The sequence below is a fragment of the Canis lupus genome, chromosome 8 (assembly GCF_011100685.1).
Source record: "Canis lupus familiaris isolate Mischka breed German Shepherd chromosome 8, alternate assembly UU_Cfam_GSD_1.0, whole genome shotgun sequence".
NCBI lineage: Eukaryota > Metazoa > Chordata > Mammalia > Carnivora > Canidae > Canis > Canis lupus.
In genome coordinates, this window is record NC_049229.1 from 19,249,106 (window position 1) to 19,267,565 (window position 18,460).

The window sequence follows — 18,460 nt, forward strand, 5'->3', positions numbered from 1 at the left end:
GAAGTTTCTGAGAAGAGTAGCTTGCAGTATTTTCTCTCATTCTATGACCCACTAAAACCTGATTTTCTCCTCGCTCAATTTTTTATCTTATTTTTAAAGCATTCAGTTACTCACATTCCTCAGCCCTCCTAGAAATTTACTACATTCCCATCTGATATAAAGCTATCCCTATCCATTAACATGGGTTATTCCGATTTTCTGTTCATACAGAATTTTTGTACTTTTCAACAGCTTAACCTCTCAGTCTCATTAGTTCTCCCGCCTAAAACTAGTAATAGAGCTCACATCTCTAAAGAAAAAGTCAATTAAAAAGTAAAAATCTCGGGCAGCCCTGGTGGCTCAGCGATTTAGCGCCGCCTGCAGCCCAGGGCATGATCCTGGAGACCCGGGATCGAGTCCCACATCGGGCTCCCTGCATGGAGCCTGCTTCTCCCTCTGCCTGTGTCTCTGCCTCTCTCTCTCTCTCTCTCTGCATCTCTATGAATAAATAAATAAAATCTTAAAAAAAATTTTTTTTTAAAAAGTAAGTCTCAAAATTTCCTTTCTCCCAAATGGAACAGAAATAGTCAAAAAAAAAAAAAAAAAAAGACTAAAGAAATCAAACCAAACCAACAACAACAACAACAAAAAATGCAAAGTATAATTAACTTCAAACATTTCCTCCAACACCCGCCACGGAGAGGGCCGTCCAGAGAGGGGGCCGGAAGCGCCGGTCCCGCCCCGGAACTAGTGCTGATCGGGTGCACGTGAGCGGTGACATGGCGGCCCATAAAGGCGGACGGCATCCGGGTCGGGGATCGCGCCCCGGGACGGCAAGGGTCGTCTAGCACTGAAAATCCTAAGCAAGAAGGTGAGAAAAGAGCTCAGCAAAGTAGACCAGAGGCATCGCGCTAGCCAGCTCCGAAAGCTCCGAAAGCACAAGAAAGAGGCGGTTCTGGCAGAGAAGAGACAGCTGGGCGGCAAGGATGGTCCTCGTCATCAGGTCCTGGTGGTGCCCCTCCGTGACAAGATTTCCCTGCCAGAGGCCTTCGGGTGCTTCAGGATACAGTACACTTGAATGAATGCGGAAGTACCCATAGCTTTATGTTGTTATGCCCTCGCTTGAGACATCGGTGGTTTTTCACATCAGCAAGGCCAAGGGATCTGCACACTGTGTTAGACATGGCTGAAGTGGTGGAAACCATCCTCTTCCTCCCTGATCCACTGGAAGGCTGGGACAGCATTGGGGATTACTGCCTTTCCTGCCTCTTTGCTCGCGGCCTTCCCACCTATACGCTAGCTGTCCAGCGCATTTCTGGCCTCCCGCCAAGGAAACAAATAGATGCCAGAAAGAAGCTAAGTAAAACAGTAGAGAAGCGTTTTCCTAGTGACAAACTTCTTCTCTGAGACACTCAGCAGGGGGCAGAGATGCTGCTCAGGCAGTTGGCCAACCAAAAGCAACGGCATCTTTTGCCTTTCGAGATCGACGGGCCTACTTGTTTGCTCACGCTGCTGACTTTGTGCCGGGTGAAGAAAATAACTTGGTGGACACCTTAAAAATCTCAGGCTATGTTCGTGGACAGACTCTGAATGTAAAGAGCTTGCTGCGTATCATTGGACAGGGTGATTTCCTGATTTAACAGATAGATGCCCCTAGGGACCCTTTCCTTTTAAATTTTAGAATGATCAAATCCCCAAAGGACCCGGGTGTGGCAATGGAGATTTGGGCTATGGATGCTGTAGCTGATATAGAGGAAGACCTTAAGGTCCTAATGAAGGCAGATCCTGATAAACAAGAATCTTTGCAAACAGAGGTTAACCTAGATCCAATGGAGGGGGAGCAGACCTGGCCCACAGAGGAGGAGCTGAGTGAAGCAAATGACTTCTTGAAGAAAAGTTCCAAGGTGGTAAAGAAGGTTCCCAAAGGGACATCCAGTTAACCAAGCTGAATGGATTTTGGATGAGGATGGTGGAAGTGATGGGGAAGATGAATATGATGATGATATGCAGCGTGAGGATTTTATTGAAGAGAAATTTCAGGAGGAGGGCAGTGAAAAGGAAGAGGAGGAGGAATATGAAACTATGACTATGGGAGAGTCCGTCCATGATGATCTATATGATGAGAACGTGGATGATGAGGCTGAGGAAAAAATGTTGGAGAAATATAAACAAGAAAGACTGCAAGAGATGTTTCCAGATGAAATAGATACACCCCCCCCCCCCCCCCCCCCCCCGTGATGTGGCTGCAAGAATTCGATTTCAGAAATACAGAGGCCTCAGATGTCCCCCTCCGGACATCTCCATGGATCCTAAGGAAAACCTTCCTCAAGATTATGCTTGGATCTTTCAGTTTCAGAACTTTACTAATACTAGGAAATGCATTCTTAAAGAAATTGAGGAAAAAGAGGTTGAAAGAAGGAGCTGAGGTTGGCTGGTATGTCACACTTCACGTCTCTGAAGTTCCTCTCTCAGTGGTTGAGTACTTTAAGTGAGGAGCACCCTTGATTTCATTTTCTTTACTACCTCATGAACAGAAGACGTCAGTACTGAATATGGTGGTGAGCTGGCACCCTGGCAACATGGAACCTGTGAAAGCCAAAGAGGAGCTAATCTTCCACTGTGGGTTCAGGCGCTTCTGAGCCTCACCTTTATTCTCTCAGCACACTGCAGCGGATAAACATAAATTTCAGAGATCCTGACTGCTGATGTGGCCTTGGTGGAGACAATATATGGCCCAATCACATTTCCTCCTGCATCTGTGCTGCTTTTCAAAGAATAGCAATGGAATGCACAGCCTCATCGCCACAGGCTATCTATTGTCAGTGGATCCAGACAGAATGGTCATCAAGAGAGTTGTTTTGAGTGGTCATCCTTTCAAAATTTTTACTAAGATGGCAGTATTGCATTACATGTTCTTCAGCAGAGAGGATGTGTTGAGGTTTAAACCCGTGAAACTGAGAACAAAGGCCGCAGGGGACATCAAGGAGCCTTTGGGTACTCATGGCCACATGAAGTGCAGTTTTGATGGGAAGCTAAAATCTCAGGACACAGTACTGATGAACCTCTATAAACGAGTTTTCCCCAAATGGACTTACGATCCATATGTACCAGACCCAGTACCATGGATGAAAAGTGAGATTTCTTTAGCAGTGCCTGAAGTGGACATGGAGTAATAGATTCATTGAGATTCTGTCTCATTGCTACTACTCTAGAGATGGGAGCCTATAGGTTGTAATTGGGCAAAGTTTGTGTTTTCTACTTTAGCCCAGAGATCTGCTGCCTTTTTTGCAAAGGCTTTTCTTGGCCTTGACAAAGTGTCTCAGTAAACTATGGATGTTTTTCTCTTGCTAGTTAAAAAAGAAAAAACTATTTACTGAAACATCCTCTCCATTAGGAATTTGAAAGCTGTTTAAGAGAGGAAGATAGGAAGTTAAAGTAACCAGGAACCAAATTTTCCAAGTGTCCAGAGACACCGAATCCAATCTCTTGCATAAACTAAACAGAAACAGATTGATAAGGAGTTGGCCTTTCAGCCTGCTTCACCCAAGTTAAGGAGGCTAAGTCTACATTTCCACCACTGAGCACAATACAAATGTGCTTTACTTCTGGGGAAACTGTTTGAAAATGCTGAGACAGCACAGCGGCCACTTCAACACCAGCTGTAGGTTCAATAAGCAGTTTCATTCTCTCCCACACCAGCTGGGTTGCATGCTGTTGGTATGGAAGGGAGTAAGAATTAGTGAAATGGGAGAAGGGGAAAGAGCCTAGATGATTGGCCTTTACAATTAAAGGCCAAGTAAGGTTATATGCCCAGTCTGACTTTTCTTTTTGGCCAATGAAGGGCAGGGCTTTTTTTCCCATCCTAACTCTGCTTCTACTGTTGAGAGGATTGTTTTAATAAATCTGGGGCACCCTCCCACACATCATGAAGTCACCTAGTCAAGTCCCCAGGGAATAAGTTGCTACTTATAACAGGCGAAGATTCTTTGGCCTAAGAAGTTGCTCCATTCTTTCGTATTTTCCTGTTAGAGCCTCACCTTAATTTCATCCTCTGTGACTGTGAAGACATCATCAACAAGGTCCCCTATAATAGGCCACTTGTTTAAGCCAATGCTGGATTTGACGTATGCTATGGTTTCTGGAGGATAGGGATTGGGAGTCAGTTCCCCTTTCAGCTTGGACTGGTAGCAGTCATCTACATTCAAGGGTTCAGCAGCATTTACCTTCACACTAGGTCTGAGAGCCTGGGAAGAGGAATATTAGACACCTTACAACTAGCCACAGCATTTTGCCTGCAAACCTATAGTAAAATAGGCAATACAGGTAATTCAGTTCTGTTCAAGAGCCTTTCTTTTGATCGAGGTAATAAAAATTAGACCTTCAGCATTTTAAATTGTATGCCTAATACTACCCATTAGATGTTGCTTAGGTCACATCTGGTTCTACTGGTAACTAGGGAAAGAAGTAACTTCTGACTTGGATAGTGAGTTGTTGAGGTGTAATTCAGAGAAAGGACTGTAATTGCTTTTTGCCCTGTAAGGTTGCAACAGATTAAGAACAGGGCACAGAAGAGCCTTCTATTTCAAGTGCCAAGGATTGATGGGAAGGAATAGCAATCTGGGGGGGACGTTGAGCCAAGTATCCACAATGTACTACAATATAAAATAAAATTCTCCATTCCTGAGAAAAAAAATTCCTCAAGCAAATGAGGAAATGCTTTAGGACTGGCACAAAGAACCAGAGGAAGATTTCACCTCTACATGCATTGACTCCCCAGAATCCACACTGTTGAGATGACTAAATCCATGAAGTTTCAAGGAATATTCCAAAATTTTCAGATAAATCAATAACATGGAAGTCTATATATGTTTGGACTTTTGAAACTGGCTACTATGGGGACAATAGTGAAGTTTGAAAAGCAGACAATGAGTCTGACTTTCCAAGATGGAAATTAAATCTTAGCAAAGCAATCTACATCATAAGGGTATGGGATATAACATATAAGTTTATGGAATCCACCACTGTGTAAAAAAATTAACCTAATAGAGGAGAGCAGAATCCACATATAATAATAAAACTGAAAACATCCTCACTAAACAAATCCCTACCATCTTACTATTTTCTTTAGCTCAGAAATGTCAAAGAGCACAAAGTTCCTAGCCTTCACAATAAAATTGAGGGAAAAATGAAACTGAGATATTATATAAAGGAAATCAAAAGATTATGAAAAAGTAAGCATGAATAAAGACATCCAAGCATGAATAAGATGAAAAGATAAAAAGCAAAAAGTATTTAAAATACTACAGTATACAAAAGGAAGAAGAAGCAGAAGCAGAAGCAAGAAGAAGAAGAAGAAGAAGAAGAAGAAGAAGAAGAAGAAGAAGAAAAGATACATAAAAAAATGATAACAGGAGAATTTAAGGAACCTAAGAAAATGCTGTTTTAAATAAAAGCACAAAGTCTTAAAGATGAGATTATAAAGCAAAATAATAATAAAAAGTAAAATTCCAAACTTAAGAAAACATATTGAGAACCAAGGAAATACCACCAAAGAGTTAAGTTAATTAAAAACAGCAATAATTACAACAGTACAGAAAACTGAATTATTGTAAAAAAAAAAAAAGACTTTAAAAGCCATAGTGAATATGTATGAAAAATGACAAGTTGATTAAGCAGTTAGACATAAAGACATACATATGGAAGACAAAGGAAATTCAACATAAAATATAATCCATATTTCTGAAGCAGAAAAGTCAACAGATGGTAAAGAAGATTTATTCCACAATATACTCTAGAGAAATTTCAATTATGTTGGGGAACTTTAAAAATGGAGTTTTGATATCATGAAGCATGTCGCTCTGGGGACATTTAATACAGAATGTTCAGCATACCATATATTGTATATAAGACATTGTTCCCTGACTATAAAGAAATAAGTGAACAAAACAGAAAAAAAAATCCTTTATTTCACAGAGCTTTTGTTCTTTTGGAAATATGGCATGAACTTGCCAACATCAGTGACAATTAATTCTAGATGATTTGAATAAGGTATTTTCTATGTTATTCTCTGAACTTTTCTGTATTTCTAGTTTCTGGAAAAAAAAAAATCCATGAGTTGGCATTCATTTTTACTTACTCCCTTAGCACCCAAACTTTAGTTTCTCCCAAGACTACTTTTCTATTTACTTTAAATATGCTGGATCAACTTATTAAATATTTACATAGAATTTACCAAAATCCTAGAGAGAAAAGAACACTTCAAAATATGTATATCTAAAAAAATAATTACAACATAATTATCTGGCTTTAGATTTAGCAGAGAGGCAATTGTAGAGTGTGGAATGTAGAACCAGACAGATTTTGGTTCACATCCAGTCTATACTGCTGAGTACCTGGATGACCTTGTGAAATTCACTTCAATATCCCATATTTTGGTTTATCTAACTAGAAAATTTGGGTGATAACATCTATGTCATAAAAATTGTGTAATATAAAGTATGCACTAGGTTTCACATTCTTCCTATAATAACTACAAGATTCAGTTAGTTTTTAATACTATTTTCATTTCCCCTTTACTTTTGTTTTGTAAGTCAAAAGTACATCTGGAAAATGATTTAGATGACAGTGTTGCTCAATACTGCATACACATTAGAATCACTAGGGAAGCTTTTAAAAATACACATGCTTGAATCCTATCACTAGGGATTGTTATATAATTGGTCTTGGGAGGGAACGAAGCCTCAAAACATTTTTTTCTAATTTCCCCAGATAATTCTTATGTGCAGCCAGGTTTGCGACCCGCATATTTAGAAACATTGCAAATGTTCTTGTCTCATTAGAGTATTTTTAATTTCTTTAAATTCTTTCATCTACATTTTGCTGCATTGTGTCTGCCCAGTAAGACATCCACAATCTATCAAATGCAAACTCTTGTTAATTTTACCTTCTAAGTAATTCTCAAGTTCATCTTCTCACTGTCCTTCATAAAAGCTCTCACATTCATTATCTTCCACTTGGGTATTAGTTTCCCAACAGCTATCTCTTTCCATGATTTCTCTTTTCAAGTTTCTTTTTCATGCTAGAAATAGGACCTAACTCATCTACTAAATGTTTTCAATGCTTACTTATCATGCAACATGGAGCACAAGCTCTCTGTCTTGTCCTCCACCCACTTTTCTCCTGCTCAACAATGAGCATCATCTTTTGCCACTTCCACCACACAACGTGTGTTCAAGAACCATTAAGTTGTAGTGACATAACACTGTATGAAATGCTATGTACATTTTTTGTGCTTATGCTGTTTCTTCTTCTTGAAATGACCTTCCTTTCTTTCTTTTCTAGGATAATCTTTTGAGATTTATCTCAAAAATTCAGTCCTGATCTTCATGGACCCTAAGCTCCATGTTCCAGGCAAAGAACTCATACACTCATATAATTCTCCTCGTATTAGCCACTTTATTAAAATTCTTCTATTAGCTTCTAAGCTCCTCAATGAAGGTATAGTGTCTATCCTATTTTTATATTCCCATTTTTTAGTGTATTATCTGTGGTGATCAATAAATATTAATTGATTAAATTGGTCCAAAGGCAGAAAAATATATCAGTAGAGACTTTATCCTCACTGTAAATGGCATTTAAGAACATTATTTTACCAAGCTTTTAAGAATATTTTAGTATTACTTATAGCTAAAATGAACTTTAGTATCACCACATACAGTGATGGAAATGTTGTACTGTATGTTTCTTGGGGTATTATTTGTGTCTTGGAATATATAGAATATACAAATTATGCAGGTCATACTGGTGACCTCAGCTAAGTTCTAAAGAAATTTGCAAATAGATCGAAGCAGTAACTCCTTAAATTGTGGCATTTCATTCTGCTCATAAGTTAATAGAAAAATATTCACCTCAAATTAAGCCAAAAATATTTTTGAATCTGTAAATTGAAAGTATAATTTTAGATGTTGTACTTCTCAATTTTTTAAATAATAATGGTGTTTCAACAAGGACCTCCATTAACAATTTATATCACTTTTTCAAAAGTTGCCTTTTCTGCTCAAAATATCTTTGCTTAATTATTTTTTTGCTTAATTATTTTGATCATGAGAAACAAATTTGTATAATGACAAATTATCAAAAGTAGAAATAAAAAATTAACCAGATTTTTTTGTATATTTGAATAGCTAACTGGAGAACTAGTTCTGAGACTCTTGTTTCATAATTGATTTACACAGTTGTGACAATACATACATCATATTCAGTTTGCTTCTTGAAAAATCTTGACTTTTCCCTACCCAGCAGGTTTCTGCTTTGCCTAAATGACACCCATGGCTTGAGTTACCTAACACAACGAACATACAGTCGTCACAAGGAAAGAGTCTAAGAAGTATTCCACAGGCATAAACTTGATAGGATCATGTGAGAAATGGCAACTCAACAGATTTTAAGAATTGGAGGCCATCTTCTGGATCTTAATAGAATGATAATCCTCAACTTCAGTTTGATACATTTGCAAGCAACACAATCTGAGATCTCACATAGATTAGAACACTGAAATATGACTTGGAGAGTTTGAGATGATGACCTCTTTAGGGATTCAGCACTTCCACTGTAGAGCAAGTATTGTGTCAGCGTCACAGTATCCAGGCCAATGATGTATTCTTGACACTGAAGTCTCATAATTACCTACTATAATTCCAAATGCTGTTACATTTTTTTTTCAGGCTGTAAAAATGTTCTTAATGTCAGAATTGATTACTTGATAGTTTCCCTACATCTTTTATGGTTGTAAAATGCAGAATTTATTTTGATAGTGCAATCAGATATTTTGCTTTCAGTGTATACAAGAAAGGTTTATATATATATACAAATGCCAATTTTCTTAGAATCTATTTTCATATTCAACAATCCAGTCTCTATAGTCAGTTATAAAATGTCTTATATCATGGTTGTGACAAAGTCTTATTTTTGGTAGGACACATAGTACTTTCTGTTCCCAAATTACCACAAATAGATGTCAATAGGGATCCCTGGGTGGCGCAGCGGTTTGGCGCCTGCCTTTGGCCCAGGGCGCGATCCTGGAGACCCGGGATCGAGTCCCACGTCAGGTCCCGGTGCATGGAGCCTGCTTCTCCCTCTGCCTGTGTCTCTGCCTCTCTCTCTCTCTCTCTCTGTGTGACTATCATAAACAAATAAAAAAAATAGATGTCAATAGAGACAAGTTTAATTTTAGACATTAGTTTATCCAAAAATTACATTTAAGGAACCACTTTGTGATTTGCCAGCTTCCTTCTGAAATTTGATTACTCTCTTAGGGAGTGTTAAGATTCCTACCACGTTTGTAGATCCTAAAAATAGTAAAAGTGGAGGTAACTCAGTATAAGTTCACCTATGATTAAGATAATGAGAAAAGAATCTGTATTTGACTCATAATCAATTCTAATGGAATTATTTGATATATGAATTGAGATATAAGTATAATGCTTTTATTACATGTAACATATTGAAACAAAACTTTATGTGCCCCCAAAAAGAAATAATCAAGTAAATCATTATGCATTCTTATAATGAAATGTATGTTTTCATTAAGATGTTGTTTATCAAGGGATGGATGATATTTAAATCAATATAAAGCAGAACACAAAATTGGATATCAAAGTATCCAAAATATAAAAAGAACTTATTCAACACAACATACAACAAAATTGGAAATATCCAAATTATATAAAGAATTTATACAATACAGCGTACAACACAACATATAAAAACAAACAAATGACAACAAAAAGCAAATAATCCAACTGAAAAATGGGTAGAAGACATGAACAGATATTTCTCCAAAGAAGACATTAAGTACACAACTTTAAGCTTCTACTTAGGACAGTAGAAGATAGGATAGACACTATACAATGACAGCAGCATGAAAAGATGCTCAGCATCACTCATCATCAGGGAAGTGCAAACCAAAACCACAATGAGATATCACCTTACACTTTTCAAAATGGCTAAAATAAAAAACACTAGAAATAAGAAATGTTGTCAAGGATATGGAGGAAAAGGAATCCTCATGTTGTTCCACTGTTGGTGGAAATGCACATTGGTTTAGTCATTGTGGAAAATAGTGCAGAGGTTCCTAAAAAATTACGAGTAAGGGATCCCTGGGTGGCCAGCGGTTTGGCGCCTGCCTTTGGCCCAGGGCGCGATCCTGGAGACCCAGGATCGAATCCCACATCGGGCTCCCGGTGCATGGAGCCTGCTTCTCCCTCTGCCTATGTCTCTGCCTCTCTCTCTCTCTGTGTGTGACTATCATAAAAAAAAAAAAATTACGAGTAAAATTATCATATGATCCAGTAATTGCACTGATTTGTTGGTTTGTAAAACCAACCAACCAAAAAAAAATTATCCTGTTATTTTCTTATTGGGTATTTAACCAAAGAAAATGAAAACATTAATTTGAAAAGATATATGCATTCCACTATTTATTGCAACATTATTTATACTAGCCAAGATATGGAAACAACTCAAGTGACTATCCATAAATGAATGGATAAGGAAGATAAGTCATATACATTGCAATGACATGGATGTAGATAGAGTATTATGCTAAGACAAATAAGTCAGTCAGAGAAAGACAAATACCATATGATTTCACTCATGTGTGGCATTTAAGAAACAGAACAAATTAGTAAAGGGGGAAAAAGAGAGAGAGAGAGACAAACCAAGAAACGGACGCTTGAGTATAGAGAACAAATTGATGGTTACCAGAGGGGCTTAATTGTGTGATGGGGATTAAGAAGGGGACTCATTGTGATGAGCACTGAGTATTATGTGGAAGTGTTGAATCATTGTGTTATAGACTTGAAGCTAATATTTCAATGTATGTAAACTAACTGGAAGTAAAAACTTTAAAAAAAGAAGATATGGCATACATGTACAAGGGAATATTACTAATCCATAAAAGAAGAATGCTATCTTGCCATTTGCAATAACATGGATGGACCTAGAGGATATAATGCTAAGTGAAGTAATTCAGTCAGGGAAAGACAGATACCATGTGATTTCAGGCATATGTAGAAGTTAAGAAACAAAACAAATGCACAAAGAAAAAAAGTGGACAAATGAAGAAAACACAAATTTTTGAATACAGAATACATACTGATGGTTGCCAGAGGGCAGGTATTGGGAGATGTATCAGATAAAGAGAAATAGAATTGCTAAGTCATGATACTATACACCTGAAACTGATTCACACTGTATGCTGATTATACTTAAATTTTAAAAGTACTAAAATATATATTATATCTATAAATATGTAATAACATGAACAGAAAAAGAAAATAACACAAAAATGCTATATAGTGATTATCTGTATCAGAAAATTATTGATTTATTTTATGCTTACTTGGACTTGTGCTGCTTTTTCTTTTTTTGCTATAAATCATTTTTATAATATAAATTAGAAAACATTAATACAGATAACATAAGATAGTGACAAAAATCAATATGCTCCTATTTTTGTGTTTTAAATTATTTCTATAATATATTTAAGTTGAAGGAGAAATTCTAAAAAAATGGATAATATATATGAACAGTACATTTTTAAAAATATATTTTTTAAGATTTTATTTATTTATTCATGAAAGACACAGAAAGAGAGGCAGAGACATAGGCAGAGGGAGAGGCAAGCTCCCTGTGGGGAGCCTGATCCAGGACTCAATCCCAGAACCCCAGGATAAGGCCCTGAGCCAAAGGCGTATGCTCAACCACTGAGCCTCCCAGGCGCCCCATACATTTTAAAATATTTACTCATTTAATCCTTATAACAACACTACTGAGGCTGGTTCTATTATCATGCATATTTTACTGTTGAGGATTGGAGACACAAGAAACCAGGTAAAGAAGTAACCTATCTAAGGACACACAGTATTGGTGATAGAGATGGAATTCTAAAGTACATGCTATTAACTACAATTTTACATTACCATTTATAATAACTATAGAAATTTTATCCACTTTTTAAAATTGACCAGTTAGTTGTAATTTTGTTGAATATTAAGATAGGCTTTGTTCAAAACTAAATTAGCATTTGTAAAACTAACCAACTAAAAATAAAACGATTCTGTCATTTTCGTTCATTCCAAGTCTGACAAGTCATTTTAATAAACTTGAGGACTGGTACCTCTCAAGAAGTATTTCTCAAAATGTATGGTCATATCATTTGGCTTTAAAATGTTTACAGGGCTAATACATTTTTTAGATTTCCTTAAATGCTGCAGAATATTAATTACCGTAGCCAGCATTTTGTAGAGTATATGGAAAGAATTTTTTTTTACCCTGGCCTCATAAGCATTTTTTGATTGAAGATACACTTTTTAGAGAGACTGCTGAGCTTGAGTTATAAATGATAAGTCCTTTTTTTATCACAGCTGGTTCAGTTTAATCACTCAGCATGATAACCACGTGGTTAAATGTACCTCTCCTCTGTGCACATTACTAAGCATTATTGTTGGGAGATATTTGGATTTGTTACTTTGCAGCTGCCAAATATGCCTTGTTTGCTTAACATGCTTAAACATGAGTTTTGAAGAACATAAATAGTGTTTTTGATAACAATAGATATCACTCTCACAAGGAAGTGGCCTGTAATTTAGCAAGTTTTCAAATGAAAATGTAAAGAAACTATGCTAAATAAGCCCCGTACAAGAACAGATGTTCTCCTGCTTGATTTCCAAAAAGTTTACATAATTTAAGTGATGTACAGTTTTCAATAAACATATTTCCATAAACCTAGATTATTTTCATTCTCCACAGCAAACATTTACCATTCCTTGATGTGTGCTGCAAATTCTGCTAGATATTATAATGCAAAGATACAGTCTCTGTTCTTGAAATTGTGTATGGGACAGGAGGATAAATCATGGAAAAAATCAGATGGCTGGATGGATAGATGAATAACTGGAAAAATAACTAATAGATAAGCAGATAGGTAGCAGAGGAGTTTGTAATCTTAAATCTTAGTTGAGTCCTCCCTTGACAAGAATGACTTGTGACTTATGAAAGATGCATGCAGGCTTTTAGCCACCATCACAATCAAGATACAGATCCATTTTATTGCCTCCCCCAAAAAACACCTTTCTTATGCTCTTTTGTAATTGAACCCATTCAACACTCCCAGGCCCTGGCAACCACAGACTTGACTTTTTGTTCCTACTGCTTTTTCCAGAACATCATATAAATGAAATCCTATATTATGTGGCAATTTTGTCTAGCTTCTATCATTTAGGTGTTCAAATGCATTGGTTACTGGGGAAATGTAAACTGTATCATAATTCTACATTCACTACAATGGATAAAATGAAATAGTATAGAAAATACTAAATTTCAAAAAGGATATGGAGTAACCAGAACTCTTTTAACCTGCAAGAAGGGGGATACACTTACAAAATTGCTTTGGAAATCTGTTCAGTAGTGTCTACCACAGTTGTAGGACTGCATGCCATTTGGCCCAGTGGCTCCATACATATACTCCATAAAATGCATATGCCTGTTTGGTTAAAGGCATATACCAGAATTTCATACCACTATGTGTAATAGCAAAAATAAGAAATTATCCAAGTTTCCATCAATAATAGAATCAATAAATTAGTGTATTCTCAGGGATAAATCACACACAGTATTGTTTGAAAGACAAAATGAGTACACAACTTTCAGCTTCTACTTAGAACAGTAGTTATCAAGTGGGGGCAATTTAGACCTCCCAAAGGACATTTGGCCATGTCTAGAGATACTCTGGGTTGTTGTAATTGAGTCTGTACCACTGGAATGTAGTAGACAGAGTCCAGGGAATGCTGCTAAATATTTTACAGCACTCAGAACAGCAATCTCCAAAGAGAGAACTATCCAACCCCAAATGGCAATAACATTGTGGTTGACAAACCCTGACCTAGAAAGTAATAAGTTTGAGTGTTGCTCCTATCTTTACAAGATCCTTAAAATCACAACTTTATAGAACCAATCAGAGAGCCAAAGTCCCCGAGGAAGCAACTAATCTGAAATGTAAGGAAAGATAAGAAAAGATGGGGTATGATCACTTGCTTCCATGCGTATTAGTTTCCTAGAACTGTTGTAACAAGTTACCTCAAATTTGATGTCTTAAAACAACAGAAATGTATTCTGTTATAGTTCTGGAGGTCAGAAGTCAGAAATCATTTTCAATGAGCCAAAATCAAGATGCTGGCACAGTGGCACTCTCTCTAGAGGCTCTAAAAAAAGAATTTGTTCCTTAACTCTTCCAGCTACTTGTCACATCACTTCAATCTCTAACTTTGTGGTTGCACTACCTTTACGTCTGTGGTAAGCCTTCCTCTGTTTTTCTCCTGTAAAGATGCATGTGATTACTTTCATGGCCCACACAGATAATTGAAGATAATCTCTTTATTTCAAGATCCCTAATCATATCTTCAAAGTACCTTTTTTTTTTCCCCTTATAAAGTAACATTCACAGATTCCAAAAATTATCTTTTGGGAGGAGGGGACATTATTCAGATTACCGAAATGGAGTAGACATCAGATGAAACAGGTAAAATATCATTTAAATTTTTTAACAAATTACTGAGGACTGAGCTGGACTATTGTGAGAGAACTTAGAAACCTAGGACACAAAGGGAATCCTCAGCATTCTCAGGACCTTTTCCATGAACATCCTCTTGTGAGAGAGAGAAGGAGAGGAAGAAGGCAAGAATCCTAGGAACAGTTGTAGACAGGCAATGGGAAGGAACTGCAATCCCTCAGGGCAAGCATGAAGCTCCATTCTCTTCCTTCCCTATCTTTCCTATGAAACAAAAGTCTTCTTAATTCATTGGAAGCGGAGCCATAAACTATGTTGTTTGGAGGCATAAGTGAACACTCTTTAACAAATCAGAATAAACCAAAACTCTGTCCTTGTGGTAGGGCTAGGTGTGCATCCTGGGTCCAGAATATGACATCTTATATCCCTGGAAGAGGAGAACTCCTTAAAGAACCCTAGCCCTGACAATCTAGAGCCACAACTGCTTAAATCTGAGGCTTCAGCAGAACAACAAAGAACACTCCCCATCCCATCGGCAGTCTACAGCTAAAAAAGAAAAAGAGAAAAGAAAAAAATGTTTTCTCTGAGGCACAAGTACAAAGGGAAGATCTAAAACAGAGGAGAGAACATATATCGAGGGAAATCTTCTAACACGCCAGCTACCACTCTAAACACTAGGTAACACCAGCAGAATTTAAGAGTATGGTATATTAGAATATTCATAGCAACAACATTCCCCAAACCTGCTAAACTCCTGATTAGATTCACTCAATACCCCACACTAAAGGCCTAGCAAAAATACAAAAGTTTATCATTTTATCAACAAACATAAATCAATATTACTGAGCTATTTTTGCTTGGTAACATACCAGTTATTATGTTCTGATTTAGAAATAATTTAAAAATAGAATATATCAGTAATCTAATTAATCCATAAAATGTGTGATCATAAATTGAAATGCAATAGATTTGGTGAAGGGAATTTGTAACTTAACACATATCATCATATTGGCGCCTAATAGATTAGGGGAAAAAAAAATCTTGTACTTAAGTGTTGAGATGGCCGAATTTTACATCCTTTACATTTTCTACTTTCTCAAAAATCATTAGTTGAAATAACAAACATAATATTGATTTTGTCACTTATTCAACAAAGCTTATAAGGTGAATATAAGTATATTCATGTAATATTCTAGCACTTCCATGAAAGTATAAAATTCTTGTTGCAAGCAAAGCAAAAGCTCTGATTAATCAAATCATAGTACAGGAAAAGACACATCGTTTTTGGAGAAAGGTTGCATTTCACTCTAACATTGTAAAAGATCAATCAATGTCTCTGTGAAAAGTGATAAAAGCTTACAGAAAGCAACAGATTATTCCCAAAGAAATGAAGAGCTGGTGTTGAAGCCAGTTGCAAAATACCTGTGTGAAACTTCTAATTAATGTCAAACAAGAATGGCCTTGTGTGAATGGAACTAGGTGCCTGGCTCTTGAGAGTTGAATGCTCATCGTAAGGAGAAGTTTCTGAGTAATGTAAGAATTCTAGAGGATGCCTGAATGGCTCAGTGGTTGAGCGTCTGCCTTCAGCTCAGGGGGTGATTCCAGGGTCCTGGGATTGAGTTCCACATCAGGCTCCCTGTGAGGACCCTGCTTCTCCCTCTGCCTTGCTGAATTAATATATAATATTTTAGAAAAACATGGTGAGTATATAAGAGGATAGAACTCAACTAGTGATTGTTATAACTGTCCCCATGGGTGTCTTGATAAAAGAATGCTCAAAACTGGAGTTAAACCTACATGACAAAAACTGATCATTGATTATTAGGCTAAATGTCATTGCCCTAAAACTGGTTTGAATCTATCCTAGAGCAAAATTAACTGATATCTAAAATAAATCCTAATATGATTCATTAAAAATCAATGATGTAGACGTATAAAAACATTTCCAATATTTTGGAAAAGAACTAATAAATGTCTTTTTCCTTCCACCAAATCTTCCTAGTATCACATATCCCTAAAAAGTTCTGATATTTAGAGCAAATAAAGTATATAGTTACTCTTAAAGTAAAGCCTCCAAAGCTTTTTATATGCCATTGATGACTCACTTTTTACAATTGATAAGAGGACTTTGAATACTTAGAATTAAATTGTGAACAATGTTTTATACAACATTAAAGTGTTCTCTTCACATCATGTGCACTCCTTAATGCCCATTGCCAAATTACCCCATCCCTCTATGTGATGTGATGAGTACTTGATGTTATACACAACTGACAAATCATTACATGCTACATACTCAGTATGTACTTGATGTTTGCTAATTGAATTTAAATTTTAAAAAATAAGATAAATAAAAGTGTTCTCTTGACTGAATTATGGAATGGCTAGATGTTGTATTTTGTAACTGACTTAGGATTAGATAATAGCAAGGTCATTTGACTGAACAAAATTGAAATTTCAAATAATAATTTTAATGCTTTACTTTCGTGATGATATGAAGATACAACTAAAATTTCCTTAAATTATTACAAGATTTGGTATATACTTAAAATTATTTTGTCTAACCATTTATCTTCAAAGGAAGTAAAATAGAGAAAATCCTTGCATTCTGCCTAATGATATAGAGCTAGTCTTAAGGGCCACAGAAGCCATTTTATGCCACTTATAGGAAAGAATAATAAACCCATATCTAATTTCAGAGGATGAAAATATTTCCTTTGTTTGTAAAAATATTTAATTAGTTAACATGAATCTTTTTTAAACACTTTCTCTCTCACGTGGCAGCTCTCTGAAGGCAGAGATTTTTGCTTAACTTTTTTCACTTCTTTTTTGATGTTTTTGTTGTTCAACATCAAGAACAGTGAATAGCATTTAAAAAATAAGGTTTTGAAAAGTAGTTGTCAAAGGTGTGAATAAAAAAACAACTTTTGAATTTCATTGAGATGAGAAATAGAGAGAAGCATTCTGGAAGAGTTGACAGCCAAAAAAATGGGAGCAAGTTCTGTCACATATACATTAGGTATTCGAGAGTTGGAGATATTCTGCACAATTTATAAACTTTAATTTAATAAATACACATGATAATCCATAATTATCTCTTCAAAGCTTAAGGTAATCATATGATTTCCTTATTTGTTTTTTAGTATTATACTTTGACTACTACAGTCGGAAATCCCTTAGTTACAAAGAATAGAAACCCAATCTGACTAATTCAAATAAAAAGCATGTGAGGATAAAGGTCCTATAATATTTCAAAGAGAACCATATACTGGTGTCTTGAGAAGTGCAGAGACCAAGTTATCTCCTGAGACGTCACTAGCCCATGGGAGAGGCTCCCTATGCATCCCACTTACCTTTCTCTAGCTACACTCCATAATTGCTTCTTTCTGTCTTATCATGGCCAATTCAGCCTTTTAATGTCCTGCGTCTATACTTCTTAGAAATATTTAGCTCAACACAGTCTAACAATTTCTATCCTGTTCATGTGTCTATACCAATCCAACTTTTACCTATTTGGGTATAGACTTATCCTTTGTAGCCTTGACCTCCCCTTGCCCCCCTTACCCAGGAGTTTTTAACAGAAGAAAAGGAAAAGTTAACAATAGTAGTCAAATTAACTATTATCTAAATTTTAAATATTCATAATAAATTACAGCTTGTTAAAATGTGAAATGTGTTCCTATTAGCCTCAATTTACCCTTTATTTCTCATCTTTTGCTGCTTATTTCCACACTCCATACACATATTATATTGCTTCTGAGGCTTAAGTTGATGCTTTGACTTTCTTTTCTTCTGACTGATATGCTCAGTCTTCCTATTGGAAAAAAATCTTATCTTTAAAGCCTCATCTGAACTGTAATCTCTTTTGGATCAGCAAGGACATCTATTTATATGGATTTATATTATTTATGCATC

At 36.2% G+C, this 18,460-nt stretch overlaps 1 pseudogene; it reads left to right on the forward strand.

Moving 5' to 3' along the window:
- The first annotated feature begins 758 nt into the window (after window positions 1-758).
- On the forward strand, window positions 759-5,658 carry LOC100683587 (annotated as a pseudogene).
- The last annotated feature ends 12,802 nt before the right edge of the window (window positions 5,659-18,460 follow it).